Raw genomic sequence first — 16,725 nt, 5'->3', positions numbered from 1 at the left:
CCACTCTATGTTACGCCGCTGTACTTCGCTGTCTGCGGGAACAGTGTTTTCACTCCCAGCGCATGGACCATGCATCCCTCATTCCGGAACAGACTACACAATTAGCAGACCGAAAAGTTTTACGTTCTTCAGCCGAGTTACAGTACTCTCTTATTACTTTTGTAGCTTTATGCCCCACACACTACACACACTCTCACACTCACACACACACACACACACACACACACACACACACACACACACACACACAATCACACACACACACACACACACACGCACACATACCAAACATCAAAAACCAACAAGAAAAATAAAATACACTTCTAAATGAAGAAAACAAAGCCGACTGGCTGTAGATACTGTGTATCGTTACTGAACTTAGGTAACGATGTATTAATTCGTAAGTTATAACGGTACAGACCGCGCAAGATACAGTGGCCGACGCATAGTAACTAATTTTTGTCCAAAGTGACGAGCAAATTTATTCGTTTTTCCAGAAGGGCAGGCCGGCGTTGTTTGCCCACTATCGGCCGGTTTGCGACGCGCTGCGATAACAGAAGTTAGGCGCACGCCCTGCAACTTTTTGACACGATTTTACAGAAACTATTGGGTAAAAAAAATTTATTTTTCTTGTACTTATAGCTTTGTAAGTCAGATTCATAATAATGTGTCTATCATTTCGTTAATGGTCACAGGGTCACAGTTACTGCGACAGTGGCACATAAGTAAGACAATGTGTGAAATTCGATTAGTTTGCAATGAAAAATAGCGGCCGGCCGCGGTGGTCTAGCGGTTCTAGGCGCGCAGTCCGGAACCGCGCGGCTGCTACGGTCGCAGGTTCGAATCCTGCCTCGGGCATGGATGTGTGTGATGTCCTTAGGTTAGTTAGGTTTAAGTAGTTCTAAGTTCTAGGGGACTGATGACCACAGATGTTAAGTCCCATACTGCTCAGAGCCATTTGAACCATTTGAAAAATAGCGGTCGCTATGATTTTTTGTTTGATGCATATTAGTTAATGTGGTGCTGTATATGAAATTTAGCTAACATATTAGATTTTTTTAAAACTTGGCTGGTGGTGTCTCTTACCAATCTTGCGAAAATTTATCTGATGCAGCACACTTATTAGTGATTGTGTGTTAGTGATAAGGCCTGAATGAAATATCTTCATATTCTATAAATGGTTTTAGGTCTGGAAATGAGATTTTGGCAAATGATAGCACACAAGAGCGAGATAACATTTACACATGGTTATTGAGCAAAACTTCATTATCTACTGTGTTATTCCACTAACTTCGGACCTTTTCGACGAAAGAACGTAATTTGTTAAGGGTTATCGGTAGCTGGTGAAACGAGGAAGTGCTTTGTGTTTTGGAACAACATGAGGAAGACATTACTCGTTTATTTTTGTGCGAGGCTGTGGTTTTTCACAAGCTGTTGACCTTACTTTTCCTCAGTTCCTACTTAATGAAATTATTTCCCCTAGAGTGCCTGTTCAAATGGTTCAAATGGCTCTGAGCACTATGGGACTTAACTTGTGAGGTCATCAGTCCCCTAGAACTTAGAACTACTTAAACCTAACTAACCTAAGGACATCACACACATCCATGCCCGAGGCAGGATTCGAACCTGCGACCGTAGCGGTCACGCGGTTCCAGACTGTAGCGCCTAGAACAGCTCGGCCACCCGGCCGGCAGAGTGCCTGTCCGCTGCCCCCACCACTGGCGCTCTGCCCACACTTGGCCTGCAAACGGCGTAGCTACCGATCACATTATTTTGCACGTGCTCTCGAATTGGTCTTTAGCATGTTAGGGTGTGCTGCCTATGTAACTTAATGCGCAGCCTGCTAGTTATGGGACGGTGATATGAGGCAGACCCCGACTGACGAGTCCCAAAGCTCCTTTTTTCTCAGGAAATACGATACACAAACAGTTAAAAGACAGTAACACATGTAACAAAATTTACTTGATTTACAGGCAGATGGCACACACGTCTAGCTTAAAAGACGACTGTGGCGAAAAGCAACGAAGTTAAATAAATAGGACTAGAAAACAGAGATTTCAGAATGACAGCAACATAAGGTTTGTGACCCAAGTAGATGTCCTTGAAACCGAAAATCCATGGAAGTATGGGACCGACGTTTCGGCTATGTTGCCGCGGTCTTCCTCTGGGCATATATTAATTTAAATGGGAAGTGGGTCTCCGATTCATAACAATTCTGATGGTGTCATAGAAACACCGGCGCTTATATTTTTAGATTTTATTGATCAGCACTGGCTCCGTATGAATCCTATTGGAGGGTCGTTTCTGGCAATAACTGCAGCTTGTCCTTCAAGGATAACTGCTTCCACAGTAATTTACAGTCTACTATCTTTTTTCACACGTTTTTCCGCTGTCTCTTCCTCTTCCTGTACAACTTGGCGGGCGATGTCCGTGTTTTGTTCTGCTTGTATTACACGTAAGGATACGTCGTCTAGCATTTCAATAGTTAACTGCATCATTATTTCTGTGTTACCTTTCTCTGCAATATCTTTTCAGGCGGCTTGTATTTATGACTGTGAAATTATTTCATTGTTAGTTTTCTGTTATTCTTGTAAGTATTTTCTTTCCTCTACTAATTTCCAAGTTTTGAACGTTTCCTCAAAACTCAGTCTTTGGTTTTTCGTGACAGTTGTTCGAATTCCAAATTTCATCTTCACTCTTAGTCCTTTAATTTTCCTCTCATCTTTCAACACTTCAACTTTTTCTTTTACTTACTGGCCTGTTCTTTGATGACTTCATTTCTTTTGCATCAATTTCTTGTCTACCGGAAAATGTTTCTAATTATATCTCTTGCTCCTTAATCCTCTCTGAAAATACATTTGGTGCACTCATACGCTGTCGGAAAAGAGATTAGTACACCTAGAAAGATGAAGTCGATTTTGATCTGATGACAGCATATGACACCCCGGGTATATTAAATGTACTGATAATGGTATTAACGTCATTCGCCAACACTTAGAGTAGTGGTACACCTACCAGAGCACCATGTATGTCTATTTTTTTATAGGGAAAGCTCACGGTCGGAAAAAAGGCTCACTGTTGTGCAAACGTGTGAAGCAAGCACGCATCTATGCCGAGGAGACGCACGGCCAACTGAGCGAGTTTCGAAAGGTCAAATTGTGGTCTTCCGAGTGGCTGGATGGCCCTTAAAGAGAACTGCCGTACAAGTTTGCTGTATCAGTTGTGCAGCGGTGCTGGCATCAGCGACGACATTACCATTCTAACACCAGTAGACGTTCACTCCGCGTGCGCACCCGCCAGGTTAGTCGTACTGTTATGGCAGCAGTGGAAGATTGTGCAGCCATCACAGCACGGGTAAGAGGGCTTGTGAACCCAGACGTGTCGACAAAAATTGTTGTGAACCGGTTTTTAGCAGTGGGACTATAGGCACGCACGCCTCAAATCTAGTCACGCCACAGCATCGACGTGCGTGGCTCGACGGGTGGTGTCACATGATCACTTGGAAGATGGAATGGCACGTCGCGGTCTTCAGCAATGAAAGCACGTGACTGTTTGCCCGTATGACGTAGACGTAGTGAGAGCTTTCTCGTAGAGTGCATTCGTCCAAGACACACAGCCTTCACCCCAGGCTTTAAGGTGTGGTGTGCGATAAATTGCAGTTGTAATTCACCTCTGGTGTTTCTGGAGGTGACACTGATCAATACATGCAGCATGATGTTGGATCTGTTCTTTTGCTATTTTGTAAATAGGTAGGTGACGTGTTATTCCAACAGGGTAATGCTCGCCCACACACTGCTTGTGAAACTCAATGTGCTCTGAAAGATGTACAGCATCTTCCCTGGCCAGGAAGACCTCTGTACTTGTGTCCAATCCAGCACGTGTGGTGTATGATGGGACGACTCGTGCGACTCATCAACCAACAACTCTTACGGAACTACGTGAAAAGGTCGAGCATTCGTGGCATTACGTATCCTAAGAGAGTATTCGCCATTGGCATTGCAGCCTGTGGAGACTACATCACGTACTAATATGGGTGTTTCAGCATAGGTCCATATCTGGTACCTCAGAACCGCTTGTGCTGTTGATCTGTAAATGTAATTATTTAATGTCCTCATATGCACTTTTGCAACAATAAAACCTGAGTGAACTGTAAACCTGTAAAGGGGTGTGTTAATTTTTTTCGGGCAGTCTATTTATCAAATTGAACTTATTTGCTAAGCCCGTCTTTGTCTGTTCTGCATAACTGCATCTTGTCTTTCCCCTACTTCCTCTCACCCTATTGTTTGCGGTGTTGCCGCGTTTCCGGCACTTGAGTCCATCGTGCTATTTGCTATCGGAAATTTATTGTTTAAATTGCATATTCGGAAATTACCAATTTGAAAAGTTCACTTACTTGATGTCACCTCTCGGTATTAATAATTCCATTTTGCTACTTTATCCTCATATACACAAGTCCGATCTATTACGCAACAGACGCAACTTAAAAGCCTCACTATACGAAGTTTCGTTGCACGCAACTCAGGCATTTCTATCGCCTACTGCAGCATTTCATATACTCACCTACCGTGGCAATTCTAATTCCTCTCATACAGCACTTGCGATCCACAGATCTGTCGTTTTCCGCTACCGGTGTCTGCCGCACGCCGCGATATCACACCTCCTTTTTCAGTGTGTGTTCACCTAGCCTCTTATTTCTTCATTCTTCGTACTTGTTGCATCCGCACACTTTTTGGTTCCTTTTTTTTTTTTTTTTTTTTGTGCAGTAATCAATTTGTAACGCTCGGTTTCCTTATAGCGATCTCATCCTAAGAATGAAACACTTCTGCGCTGTTCAATGATTGCGTTGTAACTGTTTCTTCGTAGTGGTTGCATCCGAAGATGCAGAAGCAACCTGTAAAGCCCCTTTACGGTTTTAGGTTAACGTTGATTGCCGAATACTTAAATATGCTGTGATAGTGATTTGGTGTGGGACCCTTAATCGCCACAGCTTTTGAGGTTAGATTGACTTCCAAGGTACATTTATCACGGTAGTAAAGTTGCTAAACATGCACTGAGACATGCCCCATCAAAGTCTCACTACTGTACATGACCAGGGCAGTAACACATAGAAAATTGTGTTAAAGGTTTCTTGAAAACAGAAACAGTTTGCACTAGAGCGCGAATATTTATTGCACTCTCAGTTCACAGAAAACATCCCCACCGTATCTTAAGTTTATACACAGTACATCAACATTCACACGATTCCACTGGAGTTACTTTGTACCAGACAATGAATCTTTATTGTCCTTATTTTAAACATGGCTGTGGCAGCAACTGTTAAAATTCTTCACAATAAAGGATGACAGCCAAAAACAGTTGCAGGACAAAATTTATTAAAATTCTTGACCAAGGTTTCGGTACATATAAATATACCTTCTGATGAAGGTATATTTATATGTACCGAAACCTTGGTCAAGAATTTTAATAAATTTTGTCCTGCAACTGTTTTTGGCTGTCATCCTTTATTGTGAATCTTTATTGTATTTTAAGTTCATAGAGATCGTCCCTACGATATCTTATGTTCGTACACAATACTTTAGCATTCACACGATTCCACAACTCCACCCGAGTTAGCAATTGCTATTCTAACACAATCCGGTCACTGTAAAATATTATATGTTACATCATTTCATACTAAACTAATGTGAATGAACAATTACTGAGGTTCACACCTATTTTTGGGATTCCGATTCGCAATTGCGTACTCTGCACCTGCGACTCACTTTGCAGACTTCCTCTAACCCCCTGCACACGCCTATATTCTAATACTGTGGCGCCGCAGCGCCACCTGTGGCCGCCGGTTCCGTAGAGAAGTGTCACACTAAGTCTCGACACTCATTCACAATATACATAAATGACCTAGTGGATAGCATCGGAAGTTCAGTGAGGCTTTTTGCGGATGATGCTGTAGTATATCGAGAGGTTGTAACAATGGAAAATTATACTGAAATGCAGGAGGATCTGCAGCGAATTGACGCATGGTGCAGGGAATGGCAGTTGAATCTCAATGTAGACAAGTGTAATGTGCTGCGAATACACAGAACGAAAGATCCTTTACCACTTAGCTACAATACAGCATGTCAGCAACTGGAAGCCGTTAATTCCATAAATTATCTGGGAGTAGACATTGGGAGTGATTTAAAATGGAATGACCATATAAAATTAATCGTCGGTAAAGCAGATGCCAGAATCCTAAGGAAATGCAATCCAAAAACAAAGGTAGTAGATTACAGTACGATTGTTCGCCCACTGCATCAATGCTGCTCACCGTTGTGGGATCCGTACCAGATAGGGTTGATAGAAGAGATAGAGAAGATCCAACGGAGAGCAGCGCGCTTCGTTACAGGATCATTTAGTAATCGCAAAAGCGTTACGGACATGATAGATAAACTCTAGTGGAAGACTCTGCAAGAGAGACGTTCAGTTCCTCTGTACGGGCTTTTGTTGATGTTTAGGGAACATAATTTCACCGAGGAGTCAAGCAATATATTGCTCTCTCCTATGTATATCTCGCGAAGAGACCATGTGGATAAAATCAGAGAGATAAGGGCCCCCACAGAGGCATACCGACAATCTTTCTTTCCACGAACAATACGAGACTGGAATAGAAGGGAGAACCGACAGAGGTACTCAAAGTACCCTCCACCACACACCGTCAGGTGGCTTGCGGAGTATAGATGTAGATGTAGATGTATATGTAGATGTAGATGTAGATGAATCGGTATCTGTACTGAGACGTAGCTGGTTGTTCCGTCCAATTACGTCATCTCAAGGTACCCAGAATCCCTTTTGTCAGTAATGACAAATTCGTCTTCGTAACTATTTGCTCTGGTACCGAGAAACACTTCTGGAGAGGTAGACCCCACTGTGTTTATTTTATCATCTATTAATGCATATTTTCTTCCCATTCCTCTTATGTTGCTCTTAACTGTCAGAATGAATGTTTTCTGCGTGATTCTATGAAGAGGACAGATGTAATGCAAAGATGCAGGTTTCGTTTGGTTTGGTGCCAAAAGATACACCACTAGTAGAAAGATATACGGGTAATAGACGCAAGTCCTCTCCTACCCTTCGGGGATGAGTAGAGTGACCGTTAAGGACGCTCCGCCATACTTTTCGGATGGCTGGGAGTATGGAAGGAACCTGTGCTGGTCTCCTTCAATCAGTTCGCTAATTTAACAATAGGATGAGGTATATCATAGATTAGGTCACTAATTCGTTGTTTTCCAGCATTTTCACAGTTAGTCTTACATTGCGATCACATTTTTGAATTGTTTTCCGAGTATACCGGATAGTTAGAATTCACGATTCTAGCTTGAGCGTGGAGAGCTTTTTAATCTACTTCTGAGTTATTAAACCTACGGTGCCACCAGCATCCACAATAGTTTTTCAGTTGATTTCTCAGAGAGTTATTAATTATTTTATTAATTTCCAGAAATTGTTAGATTTTGGTTGGTAGCATGGGTTGCTCTCTATGTACAACCTTTACCCATGTGGTCGTAACCGTGTGACAAAGAGTAACCGTTTCATTATTGTATTTCCAGTTTATAATTAGGCGCGTGAATAGTGTCAAATATTTAACGAATTTTTCGCGGGATTTTTTTTTATTTATTTGTTGGTCTCTGTCTCCAAGCTGTCAACTGTTCTGTTATGAGAAAAGGCCACCATCTTCCTAAATTAAATTCAGTTAGGATTTGGTGTGGGATTGTAACATAAAATACAAGAACGATTACAGATGATGAGTAACTTGTAACCATTCGTTTCCAAGCTCCCATGTGGACTTGGCTGCATAATCGATGAGGTAAACGATCGTTCTTGTGGAAACACAGTGCGAGGTGCCAGGGCAAGCAGTGTATTTAACACTAAATTCTTCTAGAATCTCCATATGTAAATGATGCTCTAAGCCCCCCCTATTCTAACTCCGACTTTTGCTGTTGCACATGGATTAAAAAATATACGCGGACTGACTGTAATCAACCCTGCAAGTGGAGTAGAAAAGAGTTTGGCCCCTGCAATAATTTAATTTGATATATAAGTTAAATAAACAAGGTTTCATTAACGTAGTGAGAAATGATGGGTTGCTGTACCGATTAACAGAATGAAAGTTCTGTCCAAAATAACAATATGATTTATTAAGACTAAACACAAAATAATAAACAAAAACACATGAAACATTTATAATACATCAAATTGGCTCAAATTGGATACTCAAACAAACGCTATGAAGGTGAAGTTGTCCCTAAACTAGATTGTGAGGTTTAAGACGAAGTGGTATGTGGAGCCAATTCATTGCCACTCAAATCTTAAGAGAGACACACAGCTAACCCAACATTAATTGCTGCTACTCAAGACAGAACAAAGTTAGAAAAAGACGAACAGGCGCGCTCTGCTGAGCTCTGATTATCACCTGGGAAAATCTCTATCTGCCGGTGCTGCGGACATACATTACCAAACTGTCTTCTTAACTGCCAGAACACGATCTGGCGTACCGGAGGCGATGGCTGATTGCTTCGACGTCCTCGACCGAAAGGCGAGAGCCGACTACTTAGAGCACCCGTACAGGCCGAACACACAACAGTCCCGCCTCCACGACAGTGGCCATGGTTAAAACGTTCCAATCAGCAACTCGAAAACCGGTGGAAAATTCATCTCTATTGCCGGAGCACTACCATTCTACCAATGGAGATTCCTGGCGCCAATTTCTCAACAGAGAACAACATGCCACCTCTCAACAGAGTAGGGATTGAGTGTGTTTCGTGTGAAGATTTGAACTATCTAAGAACTATCAGAGATGGTGAGTACTTTTATTTGCAATGACAAGGTGTTAATAAAGTGGGGTGGTTGGTTCATCATCGTATACGATCGTTATTTTAGAAGTTCAGTGTAGGTCTTGCGAGTGTTCTTGCGACGGATTTAACAAATTATACGTCATTTTTGTATATTAACTGTGCTTACTTGTTTCTGCTTGCACACCACACGACCCACGACTGTCAGAGCATATCCTAGTGCGCTATGTTGATCCCCCCAACAAAATCGGAGGGGGTCCCCGAAATTCGTTTTCAATACATTATCTTAAAATAGTTGTCGTTACTTAGTCCATGTGTGGCATGATTATGTTACCCCAAGAGCAGTCTGTCGTATCACCCCATCGCATCCATATCACTGAATTAAAAGACCATTTAGATCAGAAGGAGTGAACATCACGCTCATCTAACTGAATGAAAGTTGATGTGTGTTGAATTGAGAGTAGCCCAATGAAAGTGATATTTCAATGAAAATCTTACGTGTATGCAACAATAATTCCACCCCGTGTCCCGTACACAGTACACGTAAACCTGAAATGAGCACTCGTAGTAATATGAAATCAGGAAGTAATGAAAGTAAACGTCCCATAATGGAATACATTGTGTCTGATAGTGGTGCAGATGATCTCGGTTAAGTAGGTTCTTTGGTTGGTTGCGTCCTACCCTTTGCAATATCCGTTGTGAAACAGAGTCACTCAATCATCATAAAATGTCTGCAAAACACATTCATTGAATCATTATTAACTGTTTGCGAGATAGATTCACTGAATCATCATTAAATGCAATAGTTAATGAAAAAATCGAGGTGGATTCTTTATAATCATTAAATTATTCACCATTGCTCACGCACTGCAATTTTAAAAGTTCTCAATTAATTAAACAATCTGGGCTGTCCCTTTAATGATTATTTACCAACTTACAGACGTTTCTAGGCGCATCAGTCTGGAACCGCGCGACCGCTACGGTCGCCGGTTTGAATCCTGCCTCGGGCATGGATGTGTGTGATGTCCTTAGGTTAGTTAGGTTTAAGTAGTTCTAAGTTCTAGAGGACTGATGACCTCAGCAGTTAAGTCCCATAGCGCTCAGAGCCATTTGAACCATTTGAACAGACGTTTCACCCTTCTGTTGGCACCTCTGAGAGAGAGGTCTGAACTGCGACGCCCAGCATTGAAATCACGCTGTTTACTTATGGGTGGCACAGGAAAACATTTCTGACACACCCCTGCTCAGAATCTACAAAAAAAAGTCCCTCAGGGGATTACAGGAAAAGCGTCAAACTGCATCTTCCTCTGTAGCGTTAATTTCCACAAATTTTCGCGGTCCAAAACAGCACTTCCTAGAGCGATGAGCAACAGAACGACTCACTGTTGACAAATCACGGACTATTCAATCCTCCTTTAAGGACATTCTGAGCTTGCAGCGCCACTGAACGCGACCACGCCTCTTTGGAGCGTAGCACGACCGCAATCTTTGCTCTTGTGTACGTTATGTTATGTTATGTTAACCGGGGACCTAGAAACGACGGAGAGGCTTCGTCACCGCCGCAGCTGCAGTGGTCCGCAACCCCACGACGACTATCGCAGTCCACTTCACCCCTCCGCCGCCCCACACCGAACCCAGGGTTATTGTGCGGTTCGGCCCCCGGTGGACCTCCCCAGGGAACGTCTCACACCAGATAAGTGTAACCCCTATGTTTGCGTGGTAGAGTAATGGTGGTGTACGCTTACGTGGAGAACTTGTTTGCGCAGCAATCGCCGACAAATTGTAACTGAAGCAGAATAAGGGGAACTAGCCCGCATTCGCCGAGGCAGATGGAAAACCGCCTAAAAACCATCCACAGACTGGCCGGCTCACCGGACCTCGACACAAATCTGCCGGGCGGATTCGTGCCGGGTACCGGCGCTCCTTCCCGCCCCGGAAAGCAGTGCGTTAGACCGCACGGCCAACCGGGCGGGCCTTGTGTTCGTAGTGGAATCTCTGTGGACTGTTCAAAATCATTCGACGAAATTTGTACGTAATCGGAAGCAGCAGAGGTGTTTGGGCTTCTTCAGCTCTCCTCTTTCGCGCCCTCCCGTGGAGTGTTCACGTTGGTGGGACGAGGAGGGGGGGGGGGTATATGAGATTTTGACACACGCCAGGATAAAACGGCAAAGAGCCGCTCTGAGACCTGTCATATCGGCAACAACCACGGTACGAACAGCTTACCTTTGTCAGATACTTTAAAAATATCCCTGTATAAAGAGAATCATTCACTGATCCCTAGGCACTGGTGTGACAGGCATCACTTTAGACAAGCCTCAGATTTCTCGCACGTCCACTAGGCTCTACTTCAGTAACATAGTGCCGCTCAGCAGAGGGGTGTAAAAGTGGCTGCCGGTCACACAGGCACCTAGGGATCAGTAAGTCGCTGCCTTTGTGGATAGATATCTTTAAATTGCCCAACAAAGATACGTGTCAGGCACCGAGGCTATTGCCAAACTGGGGAGTGTGGGGGCGGTTTTAGAAGGACCCTTTGAAGTTTTGTATACGCGTGTGTTCAGAAATGTTCAAATGTGTGTGAAATCTTATGGGACTTATCTGCTAAGGTCATCAGTCCCTAAGGCTACACACTACTTAACCTAAATTGTCCTAAGGACAAACACACACACCCATACCGGAGGGAGGACTTGAACCTCCTCCGGGACAAGCCGCACAGTCTATGACTGCAGCGCCCCAGACCGCTCGGCTAATCCTGCGCGGCTTTACGCATGTGTGAATGTGTCGATGACTTCACCTCCCCCTTACATTATCACGCCCAGGGGTTCGTAACACAGGAGGGCTGAAGAAGCCTAAACAACCTTTGCTGCTTAGGACGGTGTTGTTCGTATCGTTCTGAACGGTCCCTAGTGTTCCGACGTAGTACACGTGAGCAAATACAGCGGTCGCGTTACACTCCAAAGCGGTGAGATCACCTTCAATGGGGTTGCAGCCCCACGATGTTCTTAGAGAAGGGTTCCAATGTCCTGGGGTGTCAGCAGTGTCAAAGCTTTCAAGAGCTGCGTCCTATTGCTTGCTGCGTTGCGAGCTGTCAATCTCGACCGCGATTTGTGTGGGAATCAACGCCACAGGGAAAGGCGTGGATTCGTTGACGCCCTTTATTCCATTCGCTGAGGTCTTTTAGTGTCATTACTGAGTGTTGCTGTGTCTGAAGTGTTTTCCTGGGCCACCCATAAGAAAACCCCGTGATTTCAGTGGTAGGAGTCGTGAGTTTGGCCTCCATCGCAGAGGCGACAAGAGAAGGGGTGAAATGTGGGGAAGAGGGGGTATGCCGGCCTTCCAATAGAGTGACACGTTCATGGTGGCATTTGGCAGAATTGTAGTGAAACTTGAAGCCGGTGTGATATCTTTAACCTCCTTACACGTCACATGAACTTTCGAGATGTGGTCTTTTTTTCTCCAGTGTCGACACCACTGCTGTATGCGGCGTAGCCGACTCCGAAGTTGACGTCGCAGGGCGCCACGCTTTTGCACCAATACCGAGGAAGCTTATAGGCATCTTTGCCCAAGTTTCAAACTAATGAGTCTTACTGGGAGACAGTTATGGGGTTTTGAAAAAGTGACCTTTTAATTATGTTGTGCAGTGTACATATTAAATCATTTTCGTAGGCCCTAACAGTTACGTTAATCATACACGCAATCAATCCATAACTTATTCAAATACTAAAGTGGGAAGACTGCTGTCAAAGTGCGCCTCTTCTGTGCAGTAATGTTTTATTATTGACATAAAATGTCTGATCTGATCTCCTCATAGGCCTACATGAGTACAGTTGTAAGTAGGCTGTTTAGGATTTTACGTTGGTAACGCCACGTAGCGCTCTGTATGAAAATCACTGACTGTGCTGTGTGCAGTCTGTGGCTGGTTAGCATTGCTGGAATATTCGCTATTGTAGTGTTGGGCAGCTGGATATGAACAGCGCGTAGCGTTGCGCAGTTGGAGGTGAGCCGCCAGCAGTGGTGGATGTGTGGAGAGAGATGGCGGAGTTTGGAGAGCGGATGATCTAGCCGTGTGTCCATCAGAGAGAGTAAATTTGTAAGACTGGATGTCGTGAACTCATATATATAAATTATGACTTTTGAACACTATTAAGGTAAATACATTGTTTGTTCTCCATCAAAATCTTTCATTTGCTAAATATGCCTGTCAGTAGTTAGTGACTTCAGTAGTTAGAATCTTTTATTTAGCTGGCAATATTGGCGCTCGCTGTATTGCAGTAGTTCGAGTAACGAAGATTTTTGTGATGTAAGTGATTCATCAATGTTATAGGTTGTTGTCAGTCAGGGCCATTCTTTTGTACTGATTATTGAAAGTCAGATTGCGTTGCGCTAAAAAATATTGTGTGTCAGTTTAGCGATGATCAGAATAAGTAAAGAGTTTTGCTCAGCTGGTTGAAAATCAAATAAAAAGGGGAGGTTTCACTGTTTTAGAATTATTTTTACTGTTGCAGGGTATGTGCATTATCCAACAGTTAGGAAGATATTCAGCAAAGAATTGATGCGTCAAATATTCTAGTCCTCCAAAATCTGCCAGGAACCATCTACGTGAGGCAGATCTTGTTTTAAATCGAAAGTTCTCACTTGAAAATGTACTTATATTTAAGGAAATGTAAAGCTCACGCTGCACTTATGTTGTATTTTGGGGCCTACATACGAAAGTGGTTTCGACTATTTTACAAGTAATTTTGGATTGTATTAAGAGTTTATGCCGAGGATATTAGCCGGCCGCGGTGGCCGTGCGGTTCTGGCGCTGCAGTCCGGATCCGCGAGGCTGCTACGGTCGCAGGTTCGAATCCTGTCTCGGGCATGGGTGTGTATGATGTCCTTAGGTTAGTTAGGTTTAAGTAGTTTTAAGTTCTATGGGACTTATGACCTAAAATGTTGAGTCCCATAGTGCTCAGAGCAATTTGAACCATTTTGAACCGAGGATATTATCGTCACAAATAAAAATTTTATGCATCTGTAATTTTTAGGAGTAAATTACTGCGCAGTTGATTATTTATATTTTATGTATCTTTTTGAACATTATTCTTGGGCAGCACCGATCAAAAATCAGGATACAACTTTTTAAAATAGAAACATTGCTTATGTTTATCGTTGCTACATAGCGGACTGATCGTCTCCACTCTCTCCAGCCGCCATCATGGAATTCTATTGGTCTGATGATGATGGTATCACGATCGATACTACTCACCTGACGAATAAATTTCAAAATTTATCAAATTATGAGCGATCCAAGACTGTTTTATTTAAGAATGTCTGTTGTATTTTATGTGTTGACCTCAGTGTCGCCACGCGGAGTGGCCGCGCAGTCTATGGCGTCGTGTCACGAACTCTGCCGCCCCTCCCGCTGGAGGTTCGATTTCTCCCTCGGGCATGGATTTGTGTGTTTTGTTCTTAGCATAAGTTAGTTCAAGTAGTGTGTAAGTCTAGGGACCGACGACCTCAGCAGTTTGGTTCCTTAGGAATTCACACACAGTTTTTTTTTTTTGAACCTCACTGATAATTGCTACCTAGGACAACTTCGACTGCGCACGTCCCTGCCCCTCTGTTACCACTCTCTCCCATCTCACCATTTTTTGTAAAATGTTCATTGTCCCTTAGGCCATTCATTGCAGTCAGCACGACTATAGAACAAATTTAAAGTTGCACGTATTCATAATTCTTTTTGTATGATACAATACAAAGCATAGAGGAACTCACAACGCAACAATGCGCTGACTGAAACTGTATCGCGAATCGTTTCTCACTGGCGATTATCGCTGAAACCGCCGGTTTGCGGTTGTATTAGTTCTTTTTTTCCAAAGCCAGTTCAACCTAACTTGTAAAACCGCTCAAAATAACCCTCTTCAGAAGTAACCAGTTTTCCGTTTTCTTTGATTATTATTTCCCGTATTAAACATAGAAATCGAACAACAATAGAAAAAATTTTGACTCACTCCACTCAGTTCCAAATATCAAATTAAATAAAAGAATAAAAGAAGACTTAGTCCATCCACCGTTCTCTGGTGTGTGTGTGTTGGGGCTTAAAGGCGCTCAACATCGAGGTCATCAGCGCCCCCGTTCTCTGGTTTCTCGAATAGTGGTATGTGGATGAATACTACAAAAACTCACCAGTAATCTCATACTGACTTAAACTTTCGAAAATCTGCTCAAAAACCATGTTGTAAACGGGAATTTTATCACCATTTCAGCATTGGCATAGTTAGTGCGAAAGGACGAAATCAGACCTCGAAGGACCCTATTTTTCGTGTTAGTATGTCCATTCCAATGGCTAGATGCAGATGAAAACACATTACGTAGACCCAGGACAAATTCGACTGCGCGTCTCCCCCCGCCCCTTACCACCCTCGCCCATCTCATCATTTTTTGTTAGTCCATAAACTGCGATCAACACGACTATAGAACAAATTTTTATTATAAAGTATGAAATAACTTTTTTTGCGTTTTTAATTATTACTGCAATTTTCTTTCTCTTTTATTATTTCTTAAAAATAACAGACTAATTGCTAGTCTTTTAAAGCAAATGCAGCATTATAGTTCATTGCTGCGTCACTTCGCAAATATATCCAGACTAGGATTGGTGCCACTTTAATATAACAATATAACATATACATGCATATATATACATATACATGCATATACATACATATAACATATACATGCAGGCCGGCCGCGGTGGTCTAGCGGTTCTAGGCGCACAGTCCCGGAACCGCGGGACTTCTGCGGTCGCAGGTTCGAATCCTGCTTCGGGCATGGATGTGTGTGATGTTCTTAGGTTAGTTAGGTTTAAGTAGTTCTACGTTCTAGGGGACTGATGACCACAAATGTTAAGTCCCAAAGTGCTCACAGCCATATACATGCATTCCGTCTAATAGCCCACGCCACATGTTATGGCTCAAACGGCTCTGAGCACTATGGGACTTAACTTCTGAGGTCATCAGTCCCCTACAACTTAGAACTACTTAAACCTAACGACATCACACACATCCATGCCCGAGGCAGGATTCGTACCTGCGACCGTAGCGGTCGCGCGGTTCTAGGCTGTAGCGCCTAGAACCGCTCGGCCACCCCGGCCGGCGCCACATGTTAATTGGTATATTATTGTCTCAATAGAGCTGTACCAATTCTTATGCCATGTTCCTGTTGTTCGTTTCTGTCAGAATTGTTATTAAAACAGCACTGATGGTTTCTCCCATTTTCCATAAAACGCAATATTTCAAAGCAATGCGAATTTCACGAATAAAAAGTAATCGTTTTTTACATAGGGTATATTAAAAAGGAAAAAAAATAGAACGGTTGATATGGCTACTTGTTATTTCCATTTTTTTATCTGGTTGTAAGTAAAAATAGGGAAAAAACAACTGTTACAATCAGGAGAAAGCAAATACCGAAAATTACCAGTTATTGGGAACTAAAATATCGATATCTATTTTAACCAGTCAGTTTTTCCATCCCTATTTCATAGAGAATTAACAAACGAAACAATAAAAGGAAAAAAAAAACTTATTACACCGTCATTGAGGTGGCTCAGCTTGGCATCTAGTAGCCGAAGACAGGAAACAAATATCTCAGCACCAAGAAAATGCAGGTCATATAGAACTATTGCTCACCGGAGTCTAAACCACCGCCCTCTTCCCATATTAGTGCTCCTCTACTTTTTCTTTCTTGTTCTTCTTCTTCTTCTGCTGCTGCTGTTTCTTCCACATTCTTCATCGTCCTACCTGTTCTCCATATTCGTTGTTCCTTCCTCACATTTTCTACTCGTCACACAACTGCAAACCGACGGAAATGATCGCCAGGGGAAATGCCGCGGTTGCCGTAACTCAGCTACGCCACTGGTCAACAT

The 16,725-nt window shown here is 43.0% G+C and overlaps 1 protein-coding gene across 1 annotated transcript in view; it reads left to right on the top strand.

Annotated features, from left to right (window-relative positions):
• LOC126188421 (papilin) overlaps positions 1-16,725 on the top strand; it is a 193,875-nt gene that overhangs the window by 169,138 nt on the left and 8,012 nt on the right. The window lies entirely within an intron of this gene.

Source organism: Schistocerca cancellata, chromosome 5 (assembly GCF_023864275.1).
Source record: "Schistocerca cancellata isolate TAMUIC-IGC-003103 chromosome 5, iqSchCanc2.1, whole genome shotgun sequence".
Taxonomy (NCBI): Eukaryota; Metazoa; Arthropoda; class Insecta; order Orthoptera; family Acrididae; genus Schistocerca; species Schistocerca cancellata.
This window is presented reverse-complemented; position numbering and strand designations above follow the sequence as displayed.